The following is an 18,141-nucleotide window of genomic DNA, read 5'->3' on the forward strand; positions in this document are numbered from 1 at the left end:
AGAATCATACAGAAGATTTCTCAAAGGGAAAAAACTGGAAGAACCATACTTAGAAAAATGTGATTGTAAGTTAATTTCTCTTTAGGGTGTAAACTGTTTTCTTTTCCTTTGGTTCTTTTACTTATTTTTTTCTAAAGCAATTGCAACTTAATAATTTACTTCAGTGTATGAGAGACTCACAGCTTTCCAAGGTGAGTCTGAATCCTGTGTGCCTTGGTCTGGCTAATTTGTTTCATTTCAACACTGAGAGATGTCTGAAAAGTGTATCAGTGGAAGAACATAATCAGTCATTCATAGACTGGTACTTTATGACAGCCACATAAAGGTGCTTCTGTTGTGAGTCTTATCTCAATAAGTAATTTTAGTAAATTTAGTAGTTTAGTAAATTAAAGCCAAAAAACAGATGAAGTGCCATTCCCAACCACAGGCATAAAAGAAGGCCAGGGAGCCAGAGGAGAGGGTTTCATGGCTATTGCAGCTTTCAAATTAGAGCAGATTAGAAATGAGGAAGAAGGCACCGCCTCCTTGATCTGAATCAATAAAGTATAGGTGTTCTGCTTAGAGAGAAAGTGACTGCAGATAAAAGTATTATAAATCCAAGAGCTTTATGACTTCAACACTTCTCTCAGTTTCTCCAGTTATAAAATAAAATGAGAAATAGCTCCCTCTCTCTGCCATCCCTCTGTACCTGCACCATTCATACATCTGGAACATATTGTGACTGTAGGTTAGAGAAATCAATGATTTTTTTTTTCTTCAGAGCACTATGTACAGAAGTTGTCCCTGCCGTCAAGTGGCTTATTACACTTTAATCAAGAATACCCTCTGTTCCTTAGGAGTCATGTGCTTTCTACCCAAGTATTTTTAGAGAGATTTTTAAATCACAAAGAGTGATAAAACAGTGAATGCATTTTTAAACTTAATTTTCCATGGTATTAAAATTGTAAGACGTATAAATATATCCCAGAGACCATCAGTTTTTACCTTTAAGCAGCTCATGACTTTAAAAAAAAATGCTTTTAATATCACAAGGTCTATGATGTAATCTCCCTAATAAGATCACTTAATATCAAGTTGCTCAAATGTGCACATGACCTTTTAAATAGAATTCCATCTCTTAATACCATGAACTGTTAGGATTAAATTTCATATACATTATCTGAGAAGTCTACATACTACTAACAAAATAATTTTCAAAAAAAACTTATTCTTTTGTTTCCAGATATATCTTGATATATTTTTTCTTAAATTGCAGTTATCTACAAAGCCCTTTAGAATCTAAAGTTTAGATAATGTCACAAACTATACAAAGGAATTAGTAAGTCTTTCCAGCAGCTGTTCTTCCATTTCCCTTGGCAGCATCAGGTGGCAGGCACAGTCAGTAGCCAAATCCATTTAATGTTAGGTGTGACTCTGAGAGAACACTGACGACCTTACTGGAGCAGTGGGTCTGATGTTCTGAGGAATGATCAGGTAGCAGAGCCATATAGAGGCTGCATATACCATCCTTGCACCAAGCTTTATTTGATGTATGGTTTGAAATTTCTTTGGATAACAACTTGCAGGAAGGGAGAGCAGCTCAGGAAAAAAGTCCTAACATTGGACAGATCTAGATTCACATTCTCGCTCATCACAACATCAACCCCTCCAAGCCCTGTTTACTCATCTGTAACATGAAAATACAAGCAATACCAATTCCACAGCGTTGTTTGAGGATGAAAAGGATATAAATAACCTATCTGACTTAAAATAGAAGCTCAAGAAATGTTAGTTCCTTTCTTCCCATTTGTCTGGGTCATGCTGGTCTTAATAAATTTTCAGTTCATTTTCTTTTTTATAAATTTACTTATTTGTTTTTGGCTGTGTTGGGTCTTCGTTGCTGTGTGCGGGCTTTCTCTAGTTGCGGCGAGTGGGGGCTACTCTTCACTGTGGTGCGTGGGCTTCTCGTGCAGTGGCTTCTCTTGTTGCAGAGCATGGTCTCTAGGCACGCAAGCTTCAGTGGTTGTGGCACACAGGCTCAGTAGTTGTGGCTCGTGGGCTCTAGAGCACAGGTTCAGTAGTTGTGGCGCACGGGCTTAGTTGCTCTGCGGCATGTGGGATCTTCCCGGACCAGCTGGAACCCGTGTCCCCTGCATTGACAGGCAGATTCTTAACCATTGTGCCACCAGGGAAGTCCCTCAGTTCATTTTCAATTATAGTCTTCTTAGATTCTTTACAGTCTAGTTTATGTGATGCAATTGATAGCATTGTGCTCTGTGTCCTTAATGCAGGGACTGAGTATACAGTTTCCCTGGTGCTGCTTGGTACATTACCCAGACATTCTACAAGTTCATGGTTGTGTCATTGTGGAGAGCATACGATACACAATCCATCAACATTTTTATGTCTTCTTGTACGTTTTTTTTTTGTTGTTAGTTACCACTGCTCTGGGGTTTTGTGCTGATGAACTAAAGCTAATCTCATTAGAATTTTGTAGGTTAAAATAGAAGCCTCATAGCAATAACAGGCTGCATAAAATAGATTGAACAAGACTAGACTTTTAGTGCAGCCTCCTTCCACAGTGAGAGGATATAGATCAGGCAGGGTACCATAAACTCTGATGTGACCATACCATAATGGTCCTTTGGACCTGTTCCATAATGAAGCCCAGACCTATTTAACAAAACACTGGTTCTCCCTATAATGCTCAGAAAGCATCATCTACAATTTACATGGCACTTTAATTAAGAAGACCACTACAAGGATGAACTGGAATATAGACATTGAAATATAAACTTTCATTCCTCTCCTCCTTCCTTCCTTCCTTCCTTTTCTTCTTCCCCTTCTTCATTTCTTTCTTTACATTTTATCTTTTAACAGAAAGAATAACAGGCTACTGACAAAGACACACATGACAATAAGACGAACTATTAGAGATTGAGGAGGCTAATATCACTGGATATGCAGTCAAGAAATTCCTCTAGGTTTAGCCAAGTGTTAGAGATCAGGACCGAGGCAAGCCCAATCTCTAAGATATGCCTGAAATGTGATGAAAAATTTATGTGAAGTTCAGCTATTTCATATCATTCAGTTTGCTTTTCTTTTGTTAAATTTAACTCTAATATTTTTTATTAACCAATAACTGTTGTGTGATCCAATTTTAATAACATCTTTATCTTCTTTTATACGTATATAGGCATAGAGAGATGTCTAGAATAACATTCACTGAAGGTTAGCAATGGTTAATTTCTGAGTGGTAAGAGGGAGTAATTTTTTTGCTTTACTTGTTATACTTTTCTTAACTGCTTGAATTTTTAAAATGAGCATGTATCTTTTTAAAAAAAAATCAAAATCATTATACTTAAAAAAAAGAAAATCATCGAAAACAATGATTTTCTGCTTATCCAGCTTTCGGTTAAAAGTGACAAATATGGAATGAGAGTTTACATTGTTAAGCTGTTAAATATTAAGAGAAGAAAAGTGTAAATATTGTACTTACCCAGGTGAAACAACAAAATTTAAGATGCAATGTATCAAAGTCAGAAATCAAATTAGACAAGAAAAGGAAAGAAATAAATATTAAGCGTGTGAAATACGAAATACCTTAGTTCTGCTAAGGCCATTTCCTGCTCAATTAAACAATTAAATAAAACATTTACTGTATTATAACACTTGATTACCAGAGATTCTTGGGAGAAAACCAGCCTAGAAAAAAAAAGAAGGTCCCAGGGGCCTAAGACTGGTTCCCCAGCTAGTCCTTGACAGCAACACAAATGATGTCTTTATTTGTGCTTTATCTCAGTGTTTTTGAAGGAGCCACTTACAGCAGAGTGAGAGGAGTTGCATAACATTAGAAATTTTGTTACTGATCATTAGAGTCAACCTTTGGCCAGAAACTGTCAATGTTATTCCCTGTGGGCAGGCATCCAGAAATCTCTGACTTCCTAGAGTGAGGTCTTGAACCTGAACTTCTTACTGCATTATTGAAATTGTGGTTCTAAAAGAGCATCACTTGCAGGAAGAGTTTCTACAAACAACAGCAGCCAGTCACCAAATGCAAAGTACTCATGGTTACACCTTTAGATTAGAGCTGTAAACACAGAGAACGATCATATCTTCCCATATAGAATATTCTTTGTGGCTTAAAAACAAACAGTAGATAATACATGGCAGAAGGAAAATTCACTTAGGTAGCAAATTCACTAATTTAAGGTATCTATTTACAAATTTGTTGTGAAACCCAATCATTTATTAAAGACAGATTCATGCCTCTATTTCTTGAAAGTGATAGAAGTTTTACAGTAAACTTAAAACGTATGAAAATCAAATGAAGACACCGATGACTTAAATCCAGGCAAGCCTATCTGTCTTTAAAGTGTAAGTGAAATCCAAAGTGTTGGTGAGAATGTAGAGAAATTGGAACTTTCATACACTTTTAGTGGGTGTATGAATTGGTAAGACCACTTTGGAAAACTGGCAGTATCTCCTAAAGCTGACTGTACACATGCCCTATGACCCAGCCATTCTACTCCTAGGTATGCACTCAACAGAAATGCAGCGAATGACATATGAACATATTTGTAGAAGCACTTTTTCTAATGACCTCAAGGTGTAAATGACCCAAATGCTCATCAACAGTAGAATGAATAAACAGTAGTATGGTCACACAGTGGAATACTGTACAGCAGAGAATGAACAAACTCTATACACCATTGTGAGTGAATCTCATAATGTTGATCAAAAGAAGCCAGATACAATGTAGTACATACTGTGATTCCATTTGTATAAATTGCGAAAACAGGCAAGACAAATCTATGACGTTAGAAGTCAGGATGGTGGTTATCCTTGGGTTTAAAATTGTGAAAGGGGTGAGGGAGATTTCTGGGAGCTGGTGATGTTCTATTTCTTGCTCTGGGTGCTGGTTAGATACGTGTATTCAATTTGTGAAAATTCAATGACCTGTACACTTAAGATATATGTACTATTCTGTTTATCTGTTGTATTTTAATAGAAAGTTAAAAAACAAAAATGTAAAAATATTTATTCTTTATGACAGATTTAAATTGCCCTCACTTATTACTATGTCTATAGCTATGAATATAATCAGTATTTGTTGTTCAGGCAATATTTGGTCTTTGATCAAGGTACAGATTAAAAAATTCAAATATACATATGCTTGAAAAATCACCATTTATTTTTAAAAGTGATAGGATTGAACATAAATAGACAAAAATTGAATTGCTTTCTCATTTGTCACAAACAGCCCAGCCTTTTTCATTTCCCACTTCTAGATTTAGCTGATATCAGGCAAATCTATGTGCATGGGGGAAAAGGTGGTGGTAATCTCATGAATAATCAATTGTCAATAGTAGCCATAATGAAAAATAAGGACCTGAGTATTAGAAACACCATTTACCGAACACTTTGTTGTAATATTATAGATAAACCAAGTATTATAAGTGAAACAAAGTGAGTAATACAGTCATCTCCCTGAATCAGGCTGAAGAAGGATTTTCACCTGAAATACTGAGACTCAGCTTTCAAATTCAAAAGCCAGACAGTTAACTAGAATAAGTAAAATAGGCCAGATGAAATACAGTGGGGTCTGGTGATGGGGTTTGGGAAAACCATAGAACCCGCAAAAAGTGGTTCTCAGAGTCTGTCCCCAGACCAGAAACGCATCAGGAACTAGGTAGAAATTCAAATTATCAGACCCCAACCAAGATCAACTGAATCAGAGACTGGGGGTGGAGCCCAGCAATCTGAGTTTTAATAAGCTTGATTCTGACACATGTTCATGTATGAGAACTATTGATTTAGATGTATTCTGATTCAAATATTTTAAAAAATCATGTGGGTTTAAAAAAAATCATCTGGCCAGATTTGGCCACAGGCTACCAGTTCATAACTTCTGATGAGAATCATATAAAAAACATAAACTTGAATTTTGTATGTCAATTCTGTAATTCCCTTTTATAAGATAAAGAGAGATAGTATGTGGTAATGCTTGAACCTAAGTTTTCTCCTCCCTAGTATTCAGGCATATCTGGGCATTCCTGGGGTCTGGTGGAGGTGGGCCCTCTGGAATTCTATTTATAAGACAACTCAAGTTGCTTCCAAGGAAGAACTAACCCAGTAGAAGAAAGAACCAAATTACAGAGGTTGCATTAAGGGCAGCAGGTGGAGTTGAATATATCTGAGTACATCATGGTGTCTGCCACTCAGATTGTTTGCAGCCCAGCCTGGTGGACTCATTCATTCTTTCAACAAATAGCTATTGAACAGTCTGTCCCTGAGTCCTGTGACCCCAGCACAGCTGTAATATAAGATCTAGTAAGAGCTAATGGAGCTGTTTGTTTTGTTTTGTTTTTTTTTTTTTTTTTTTTTTTTGCGGTACGCAGGCCTCTCACTGTTGTGGCCTCTCCCGTTGCGGAGCACAGGCTCCGGACGTGCAGGTTCAGCGGCCATGGCTCACAGGCCCAGCCGCTCCGCGGCATGTGGGATCTTCCCGGACCGGGGCACGAACCCGTGTCCCCTGCATCGGCAGGCGGACTCTCAACCACTGCGCCACCAGGGAAGCCCTGTTTTGTTTTGTTTTGCTAATCTTAGGACACAGGGAGTGCAGCTTATCAGTGGTATGACTGTTGGTGCCAGGACTGTCAACACTTCCGATGCCTTGTCCGATGATGTCCGATGGACATCAGCCTTGCAGACCTCCTAGCATACAGTGGCAGTGCCTTTGGTGAGCAGCGATGACATAGCTTGGAAGTTGGCAGCAGCTGTTTTTAACAGGCAAGGAGAACTCTGAATACCATTTGGCAGCCTATTCTTGGAGCGCACATGCGACATCCCTGGGTACCCTGATTTAGGGGCAGTGGAGGATGAACCCTCTAGCAGAGGTAAAGAAATGCTATTTTGTAGCTATGGTTCTTACTATGTGTAACATAAGTTACACATGGAAAAACACTGAGTCCTCAATGGAATCTATGACTTTTTTTTTTCTTTTTTGACTTGGCAGCATTTAAAGAAACTACATGTTGCTTTTTGTGATAAGGTTAAAGTATGTGCTTGCAGTGAACAAGGTAGACTTAAAGATCAAATCTCAAACATTTGGTTTCCTTTTTTAAAATAAAACGCGGTGAGATTATTGTAGGCTTTGGGACATGAGGTTTGAAAAATCACAGCACACATTACTAATTTTTTTCTCTCTCTCAAAACATCCCTAAAAAATGAAACAATATTGCTGATGAGCTGTTTTTTGGCACCAACAAGCAGCTTACTGCAAAGGAAAAAGACCTTTGGAAACAGCCACTCCTTTCCTGCCAGAATTTTGAGAGATTGATGACCTTTTCCGTCATTTCTGCAATGCCTATAGGCTGCAGATTTTCAGTAACTTCCTGAAATCCCAAATTGAATTCTATTAAAAACATATTTGTTATTCTACACAAAAAAAATGTTTGGAGTTTGGAGACCACAAATCTCTGTAAGACCTATGGAATTCCTCAAAGTAACCAGAATTTTCCAGAAAGAGTCAAGTAGTTGCTACACTACATTTAACTCAGTGTTTTATGACACCTAATGAGCAAGGTGTGTGGTATGTCAATATTCCAACTAGGTCGCAATACCTTGCTATTGATTTATGTAATATATATACACATATATATATATATCTTGCAGATTTCCAATTTTCTGGTAGAGCCATATTTTTTTTCTTGATTGCTATTTGTTTGAAACCCATTTTTTTAAGCCCAAGCAAATTGAGTTATTTTATTTTGATACTTCACTTCTAGCCAACCCAGAGTATCCACAGTGGAATGTGAGTTAGGAGATGGGGGCAGGGATCAGGAGATTTGAGTTCTAACCAGCCAAGTTTCCCTGGACAGGTCAGTTCCCGCTTTGATGCTCAGTTTCACTCTTGGTAAAGTTGGAGGTGGGACAAATTGACCCAGAGTTCTGTGATTAGTCCAAAGTTCTGTGACTAGGGTTCCACATTCCTTAACCTCTGGATTATGAGAGCTCTCCCTGAAGAATCCTAATGACGGATTCAGTATTTGAAGGAGAAAAATTCACCTTGAGAGGACTTTCAGAAGCTATTGATATTACATATTTTTTTTTTTTTTAGAGAGAGAGCTGGGGTAATTTTCTGTGTACATTTGGGCATAAGTGACTGGTGTTGTTAGCAATCAATCAAAGGCTTATTTCTATATTAACTTAATAGAATTTAGTTTCCTGGAATGCAAATCAGTAACAGGAATATGAAACATTTATTTGATTCTGTTTTTATAATGTTTATTTCCTCCATGCCCTCTCCTTCCAACTCTCACCTGGCCTCTTCTCCCTAACCCTTTTTACACATGATTTTATACTTGGGTTATCAGCTTAATCTCAAATTCAGCTCTTCTCGCGTTACTTTCCTGCTCAAAACCTTAATACCTTTCTGTTTACTGCATTGTAAAATACAAACTCCTCATGGCACACAGAGTCCTGTACCATCTGACACAGTGCAGCGTCCCACCATTGTGGCCCATTACTCCTTTTACCTTAGCCTTTCAAGTTCCCTGCTCTTTATTTCCATGCCCAGAATTTTTCTGGCTCTCTGCCTTTGTCGCATTGATTCTTGCTTCCTGTTTTCACTTGTTCAGATTCTACCTATTCTTAAAATTTAAGGCCAAGGTTCTGCTACCAGCTTTTCTTGATCTCTCCTAAATGTAGGCAACCTCTTTTTTCCTGAGCTCCCATGGCAACTTACCTGCATTTCTCTCATAGCAGTTATCACTTTCTACTCTATATTTCTACTCTACTCTATAAATATATTACAGATATTTATGTTCATATCAATCTTCCTCACTAGATAATCAGCTTTATGAAGTCAGAAGCAATGTCTGTTCCATATTTGTAGCCCTCGAAGTACCTGGCATGTAGCAGTTCCTCCACAAATGTTTGTTCGATGAATAAAAAATATCAGAGCAGGGCTTCCCTGGTGGCGCAGTGGTTAAGAATCTGCCTGCCAATGCAGGGGACACAGGTTTAAGCCCTGGTCTGGGAAGATCCCACATGCCACAGAGCAACTAAGCCCGTGTGCCACAACTACTGAGCCTGTGCTCTAGAGCCCACGAGCCACAACTACTGAAGCCCGAGGGCCTAGAGCCCGTGCTCCGCAACAAGAGAAGCCACTGCAATGAGAAGCCCGTGCACTGCAACGAAGAGTAGCCCCCACTCGTCGCAACTAGAGAAAGCTGCTCGCAGCAACAAAGACCCAAAGCAGCCAAAATTTAATTAATTAATTTTAAAAAAATCAGAGTTACCATGGGAAATTTCTCCATTTATCTATTATCTATCTGGCTATCTATCTATCCTATAATTTTTCAGCCTATTTCTGGTTTCAGTGAGGAAAATCAGGAAAAAAAGAAAAATGAGAAAGGTACAATAACTTAAACCACTGGTTTAGCATGTAATTAATATCTAGTTCCCCTCCTTCAAGCATTGTGCTGTAGTCAGCTTTCAAAAGTGATTTAGGTTCACATGAGTTTGTGTACTGTGATGTTCAAATGTTTGTTAAAACTGATGCAACTCTATGAAAAAGATCAACACTAACTCTGCAGATGCGTCATACAAATTTTAATCTGGTGAGGTGAAGAATTCACTTGAGGCATTGCTACATGTGGGGCACTGAAAAAAGTTGTGGCCTTTTTTTCTTTCTTTGCGGGGGTGGGGCAAAGAACAGCCATTCAATGGAAAACAGACGGATGACTGACCATAGGGCTCATGATAGATATAGATATATATACACACATATATATTAAAGTGGTTATATAATTATATATATATAATGCTATATATTAATTACATAATATTTATATAGTATATACAATATATAAATGTATATTTGTATATATAAAAAAGACTTTATTCATTTCTATACCTTTTGTGATATTTACCAAGTTTTGGACAAATTCTTTATCTTAAAATTAATCTTGGGACTTCCCTGGTGGTCAAGTAGTAAAAAATCCACCTTACAACGCAGGGGATGTGGGTTTGATCCCTGGTCAGGGAACTAAGATCCCACATGCCATGGGGCAACTAAGCCTGTGTGCCACAACTACTGAGCTAGCGCTCCTCAGTTAGAGAGCCCACATGCCACAAACTACAGAGCCCATGCGCCCTGGAGCCTGTGTGCCACAACTAGAGAGAGAGAAGAAAAAAACCCCGCACGCCACAACTAGAGAGATACCCGTAAAGATCCCACTGCCTCAGTGAAGATCCCGCATGCCACAACTAAGACCCGATGCAGCCAAAAAAAAAATTAAGTAAATAATAAATCTTAAAATAATAAAATTAATCTTAAGAGCCTCACATCACATACTTGAAATAAAAGCTTTTATTTGTATATTGGCTTATAATTTTTCAAGCACTTCCATCCTTATTAACTCATTTGATTCTCATGTTTTATTTCCAGACATATATTTTATACCTATTTATAATTGTTCATCCATCATGAAAATGGAAAAATTCCATTTCTTATAAATGCAGTGGATTTGTCTGCTGGTCCTTTATTTGCTTCACTCTTCTCTTTCTAATATATTTTATCCATATAGCAACAGTTTTCCTGACTTTCTACATCTGTAGTTCTTCCTGTTTCTGATTTCCCACTCTTTATTTTTAAGATGCTGATTTGTTCTTCATCTTTCTCCTTCCTCTGAGAAAGACCCATAAGTTTTTTCTTTGGAACTGTAATTCAACTCTTCCTTCCCCTTAATCTTTTTTTTTAAGGCAATGCCAATTTTTTTTTTTTAATTTATTTTTGGCTGTGTTGGGTCTTCGTTTCTGTGCGAGGGCTTTCTCCAGTTGTGGCAAGTGGGGGCCACTCTTCATCGCAGTGCGCAGGCCTCTCACTATCGCGGCCGCTCTTGTTGTGGAGCACAAGCTCCAGACGCGCAGGCTCAGTAATTGTGGCTCACGGGCCTAGTTGCTCCGCGGCATGTGGGGTCCTCCCAGACCAGGGCTCGAACCCACGTACGCTGCATTGACAGGCAGATTCTCAACCACTGCGCCACCAGGGAAGCCCCCTTCCCCTTAATCTTGACTGACTCCAAAGATATTTAGTTGTAACCCATGCAGTGGTGGTTGCTGCCCCTTAACTTGAACATTTTTATTGGAGAATCATTGTTTGCTAAAACATTTAGTAAGATATTTTTGTTTTATATTATATTTAATACAAACCATATTTATTAATTTGTTCTCGTATTTTCTATAGCTTCAAAGATTGTTTTAATACTCAGATTTATTGTTTATTCTTTTATAAATATACATCTCCTTTAAGAGTTCTTTGATAATTTCCTATCACACTTTTTAGGTCCTCAGTCTTTACATTCCATTGATAATCCTTCATCATACTTCTGGAAAGACATCTGTCTTCTATATTTACAAATCTTTCTTTAGCAGGATTTGCTGCTTCATCTTGGGCAGGGTGGAATTTGAAGCTTGATCTCTAATTGTTGCATTTTCTTCCCTTTCAGAGTGAATGCCCATTCTTTTTTTTTCAGCCACACCACGCAGTGTGTGGGATCTTAGTTCCCTAAGCAGGGATCGAACCTGCACTCCCTTCATTGGAAGCACAGAGTCTTAACCACTGGACCGCCAGGGAAGTCCCGATGCCCATTCTATACTTTACAGATTTAGTGCTATCAGATTCCTCTTTATGTCCCATTGTTTTATTATTATTGGCATCCATACCTGTTTTGTTTTTTTTTTTTTGCGGTACGCAGGCCTCTCACTGTTGTGGCCTCTCCCGTTGCGGAGCACAGGCTCCGGACGCGCAGGCTCAGCGGCCATGGCTCACAAGCCCAGCCGCTCCGCGGCATGTGGGATGTTCCCGGACCGGGTCACGAACCCATGTCCCCTGCATCGGCAGGCGGACTCCCAACCACTGCGCCACCAGGGAAGCCCCATACCTGTTTATATTGCTTATTCTTTATATGTTTTAAATGCTCACATTCCTTTTTTTTTTTTTTTTGGCCAAATGATGCCATTTAGCTATCACTGCATAACAACACCTCCTTTTCATATCTTCCCCTGAAGTTTCTTGGACTTGGCTGGCACTTTCTTGTGAGAGGGTCTACACACCATAACACCAGAAAGACCTATGGTCACATGAAGCTTTAACTAGCTCCCTTCTTTCCTCATTTTTTCCTGGAGAGTGGGGATTGGGTTCATGTGCCAATGTAACATCCTTACCTATTTTAGCAGTTTAACTGACACTTTCCGGCTCTTCGTAGGAGAAAATCATCATTGGTCCATGCCCAAAACTTTTCTTTATCTAAACAAAACAAGTAGTCTTCTTCTGGCCTTCCTTTGGTGTTTTAACCCCTCTCTCTCTAGTCCCTTTTCTTTTGCTTACCTTGTACCATTTGATTATACATCTGAATCCTTCAATGGACTGCAAACTCTTTTGAAGACAAAAGCTAGATTGTATTTTTGCTACCTTCCACATCCTAATGCTGCAGCACAGCTGAAAAGGCAATAACAGTCATGATCTGGAGCTGTGAGCTAAACCAGTAGAAGCAGACTTGAACCTTTGTACCCCAGAAGCAGGGGAAGCAGGACTGTAAGCTGTTGTCTAGTACGATTTGCTTGGGGAAAAAAAGCCAAAGAGAAAATGAACCTTGTGGAGATTCTGCCCCCAGCAAGCCAGGAGGACAAGAAGACAAAACCCATCACGTCACCACCATCCTACCCATGTCTCCATGATGGGATTGGAGCTTTCTCCTCCAGTCACTTTTCAGCTCCAGGCTGGCTCTGGACCTGTGTTTCTCAGGCCAGGAATGTTATGATGCTTCAGACTGTCCTTCAGACAGGAGCCCTGAGAGGAGGAGTAAGTGGAGGAGTAGGAAAAGGAGGAAGAGGAGGAACATAATGATGATGTAGATGTATCCCTAGAGGAGGAGACCCCTGTCAAACAAGTCAAGAGGCTAGTACCCCAGAAACAGACGAACATTACTGAGGAAGAAAAGGTGGAAAAAGAAGAGAAGCAGTGAGAACCAGTCTTAAAGACAAGAGCCCTGTGAGAAGGGCCAAACCTGAAAAGTTGGGATCCAAGAAATGAGGAACCAGGAATGGCTTAGCTGCAGTGACTGAGAGAGGGTCTGCAAGTGGGCCTTCCTTGGAGTGTGCTGCAAACTTAGGGTGCCCCCCCAGTCCCCCTCCATTTGAGTCTGAAGGTGATGGAGGTGTTGTGGAAGGTGCAATACAAGAGCCGTCACCCCCAGCTATCTAGTTTCAGCGGCACCTGGAGAGAAGAGCCCTGACCTCAGCGCTACAGTAAAGTTTGCTTTGCTAGGGAATTTTTTTTTAAGTATCCAACACTTAGCACAGTACATTATACATTATAATGTTTTTTTTAACATCTTTATTGGAGTATAATTGCTTTACAATGGTGTGTTAGTTTCTGCTTTACAACAAAATGAATCAGTTATATATATACATATGTTCCCATATCTCCCTCTTTCATCTCCCTCCCTCCCACCCTCCCTATCCCACCCCTCCAGGCGATCACAAAGCACCGAGCTGATCTCCCTGTGCTATGCGGCTGCTTCCCACTAGCTATCTACCTTACGTTTGGCAGTGTATATATGTCCATGCTTCTCTCTCGCTTTGTCACAGTTTACCCTTCCCACAGTACATTATACATTATAATGTTTCAGCAAAATATTTGTTAAATAAGTTTTTTTTGTTGTTTATCTTAAGTTCATCAGGTAGCTACTTCTCACTTTTTGCCATACCACTGGAACTTTTGTCTTACTTTCTTCTCTTTTGCCAGTTTTCTAACAGTATTTCTGCAAAACTGCATTACTGTGGGTACAGGGTTGCCTTTTGGATGATGAAAATGTCTTGGATCTAGTTAGAAGTGATGATTGCTCAATACAGTGAAATGTGCTAAATGCAACTGAATAGTACACCTTTTAAAATGTTAATGGTTAATTTATGTTATATGAATTTCACCTCAATTAAAAAAAACTGCATTACTTGAGTTAGTAAGTTACAAAGTTACTTAGTTACAAAGTTACAAAGTTACAAAGTTACTTGAGTTACAAAGAACCACCACTTTGTAAACAGTCTCATTCTTGTCTTTTTTTTTTTAATCTTTTTTTTATTATTCTTATCTTTTAAAATGCTGCTAATACTTCTCTTGCAGGGACCTGGCTCTTTCACCTTTCTCCCACATGCCACTGAAAACAACAGCGAAAGGTGGGTCCGGGCGACCATCTAAAGGCTTTGTGGGACTCAGCAGTGAGGTCATCAGCATTTGGTCACAATTTATTCGTTAGCTATCATTAATACGGTAAGTCATTTTTGCTCATTTAATGACACTCCCTATTCGTGCCCATTCTTTCTCTTCCTTCTTCTCAGTATCTTTTCTGGCTCTTGAATCAGTTCCTTAAAGAATGCTGTCACCTATCTCTTGGAGACTTTTTAAGAAGGTACTACTCCTAGAGGACTTCAGTCCTTATGGGATTACTTGTTCCTGATACAGATCTGACCATTTCTACTCCTTTTTATTTTTGTTGGGGAGGGGTAGAAAATCAATCTCTGGAAACAGAAGGGAGAAAAATTTTCCTTCCTGTGGGTGTTTGGAGTCAGACAGCCTCAGGTCAGATCCTTGTGCTGTCACATACTAGCTGTGTGATCTTGAGTCTGTCATTTGGGCAAGTCAATTTCCTCATGTGAAAACTGGGTAAAAGCTTCCTCCTAAGGTCCTTGTGGAGATTGAATCTGATAATGCATATAAGTGTCCCTTGAGGGCGCACACGTGCATGTGTATGGGTGTCTGTGTGCAAACTTAATTTACTTTCTAATTCTCTCCTAGTATCAGAAGCTACTCCACCTTCCTTATTACAAACACTGAGTGACAATTGCTTTTATCTGCTCCCTGCCTGGGGCATTGTCTCTTTCTTCCGTCCCCACTATGCATAAACAAATGCCAGTCAAGGAAGCACCCAGGTGGAAAACTGAGCATGGACTGTATTTGATTAGCATTATAAGAAAAAACCACAGGAGTAGGTATCAGACACAGGAAGAAAAGGAAAAGCAACCTCTGTGTGATAAAACTTATAATTCCTCTTTGTAATCTTTATTGTTTGGTAGGAAGTGTTTTTCATTGCACAAAAATAGCATATAGAACTTAAATATTGTGCAGAAATTTGGTTATAATGGCTGTATCCCTTTAATCTAGGGAGGAGGAGGAGGGAAAGCCTTGAACTGTAGATGAAAGTTATTCCACGTGTTAAATAAGGAAATAGAAATTTGAGTTGTGCAATATTTCCGATTTGTTTTTAGCATGAAGGGGAAATTGCCTGATGTGTTATCAGGAGGCAGAAAGGTTCAGGGAAAGGGCTCTGGATTGAGGATCAGGAGATGCAGGGCCTGGCCCTGCCACTAACTGAGTGACCTTGACAGGCCACTTCTAGCTGGACCTATTTATTCATCTGGAAAATGCAAGCACTGAGTCAAACCTCTCCCCCTGCCCCCACCTGTTTTAACTCAAGAACTGCTTTTTACAGAACAACTCCACTCTCCAGGAATTTTTAAAATCTTTTATTGTTTTGTGTGGTATATTATGAAATGCTTACAGGTTAAAAAAGCATTTTAGAATAGTGTTTTAATAAAAATATATTAATATAATTTTAATAAAACCACTAATATATAACCAGAATATATTTCCTTTTTTTTTTTAACTTGTTTATTTATTTATTTGTCTGCGTTGGGTCTTCGTTGCTGCACGCAGGCCTTCTCTAGTTGCAGCGATCAGGGGCTACTCTTCATTGTGGTGGCGTCTCTTGTTGAGGAGCACGGGCTCTAGGCGTGCAGGCTTCAGTAGTTGTGGCTCGTGGGCTCTAGAGCACAGGCTCAGTAGTTGTGGCGCATGGGCTTAGTTGTTCTGTGGCATGTGGGATCTTCCCGGACCAGGGATCAAACCCGTGTCCCCTGCATTGGTAGGTGGATTTTTAACCACTGTGCCACCAGGGAAGTCCCTATTTCCTTTTATGACAACATTGAATTAGAAAACACTGAGTCATATTATCTCCATGTCAGTGTTTTATTTAGAATACATTTCTTCAAAGAAAAATTTTATTTAGTAAAATATGGCACTATAATTGATTTTTACTTTGACCCTGATATTGTAGGGAATATCATGATTTTGGATAATATGGAGTGGACTCTTTGGGAGTATAACTGTCTTTTGTTCAAAAGCTGTACAGAATATGTCAATGTATATTCTTACAAAATATAGATTAAGGATTTTTTTGGGTGAAATATGTAATTCTTGGTGCTGGTTATAAATAGAGATTGGATGAATAGTTAGGTGGAGTGTAAGTTTATTGTAACTTCCAAATTATTTTCAGTCTGTGTTCCTGAGACCATGTATTGAAAATTGCCTTGATACCTGCTGGAAGGCATCCCCTTGGAATTCAGAGATAAGCTGTTCTGAGTGGCATATGAGAGGGGTGTTGAGTGGAAGAATGCCAGTGCCACATTCAAGTCTAAATACCCTGCTTGCTGGTGGAGTAACTGGGTAAATCACTTAACCTTGAGCCTCAGTTTCCTCATCTGTAAAATGAGGGTAATTGTATATCTATTGATACTTCCTGGGGTTGTCATAAGTCTTAAATAAAATAAAGTATACAGCATTACTTTGAAAAAGCATCACATGAATGTTGTTATCATGTAGCATTTGGCAGGGCCCAGACCAGGGGGAGGTGAGTAAGGTGCCGGGGCTCAACTTTTAAGGAGGCCCTCGCTCTCAGATCTGACCCTGCGCTTGACCCATCCTGAGAGTGCGTACCTCCTTAAATGTAGGGCCAGCAGGCTTCTCACTCATCTTGCCCTAGTCCAGGCCCTGGTGTTTGGCCAAGCACAGTTCCTGTGAATAGGAGCTATACAGCTTTAGATGTGGGTCTGGTTTCTGAAAGACTTTTTTTTTTTTTTTTTTGCGGTACGCGGGCCTCTCACTGTTGTGGCCTCTCCTGTTGCGGAGCACAGGCTCCGGATGCGCAGGCTCAGTGGCCATGGCTCACGGGCCCAGCCGCTCTGCGGCACGTGGGATCTTCCCGGACCGGGGCACAAACCCGTGTCCCCTGCATCGGCAGGCGGACTCTCAACCACTGCGCCACCAGGGAAGCCCTGAAAGACTATTTTTGTTGTTGTTTCTTACATTGAGGTAGGTTAGGAGCAGCTGTTCCTTCTCCCTCAAAGCTATAAAGCTGCTGCTTGGATAAAACAATCCTCTAACTTCCTTTTTTTTTCTTTTTCTTTCTTTCTGTTCCCTTATTATGTTACTCATATACCTGTGCATGGTTAGATGTTACAAGATATATTCATTTTATCTTCAGATATTCTTCTGGAGATAGTGTTACATTATGATGGACTGCTAAAAAATACCATGTCTGCATGATTGTCTTCTGGAATTTGCAGTACTGGGAGATCTTTTAACTTCATCTTCTTTAAATCGCTTGCTTTCAAGGTAGAAGCAATTTACTTGTCAAGTAAAAAGATGTTGCAAGGTTATCATAAAAAATTCCAGAGGTGAATGGGTATGAAAACATTCTTCTAGGCTCAGGGCCAGTCCTAGAAACAAAAATGAATGCCCCTCTGCACAAAAAGATTTTTCAAGATCTGTTCACATGCCCACATGTGTCTGACTGAGGTGGGCTTTTCTGGGTAACCACTCAGTGACAAACCTCTCATTGAGTTCTTTAAACAAGGGAGGCTAGTGTTAATGGTTAGTTTTAGAACTTTTAAATTTGCTCACTAGGAGAGTTTTACAGTTTGTTGCCCATACTTCCTTTGAGTTTCCTCATGCTGCTGTTAAAAGGTTTGACCCACTCTTAAATTTTGCCCCACAATGCCCTATACTTACCTTCTAAATCTTTGCAGATACCCAGATATGATTAATGATATTTTGAAGCTAAATCTGTCACAGAGGAATTATGATTTTTTTTAATATGAAAATATAGTCAGGCTCAATGATTAGCAAAATCTGAAAAGACAAGAGAAAAGAGAGAGATTCCCCAGGAATATGACCTACAGTAAAATTATTGATGAGGTTCTTTCAAAGAGTGCATTTTTTGCCCTTTAGTAGTTAAGAAGAAGAAAAAAGGCATAAGA

At 39.4% G+C, this 18,141-nt stretch overlaps 1 long non-coding RNA gene and 1 pseudogene across 2 annotated transcripts in view; both read left to right on the top strand.

Moving 5' to 3' along the window:
- The window catches only part of LOC109551134 (uncharacterized), a 116,643-nt gene extending 100,989 nt beyond the window's left edge, over positions 1–15,654 (top strand). For both annotated transcript variants that reach the window (XR_002177828.3, XR_012325682.1), the window contains one exon: positions 14,171–15,654. This is a non-coding gene — a long non-coding RNA (uncharacterized lncRNA). The remainder of the gene's footprint in view (positions 1–14,170) is intronic.
- LOC101326500 (nucleoplasmin-2 pseudogene) lies at positions 6,666–13,081 on the top strand (annotated as a pseudogene).
- Positions 15,655–18,141: the final 2,487 nt, after the last annotated feature.

Source organism: Tursiops truncatus, chromosome 14 (genome assembly GCF_011762595.2).
Source record: "Tursiops truncatus isolate mTurTru1 chromosome 14, mTurTru1.mat.Y, whole genome shotgun sequence".
Lineage (NCBI taxonomy): Eukaryota > Metazoa > Chordata > Mammalia > Artiodactyla > Delphinidae > Tursiops > Tursiops truncatus.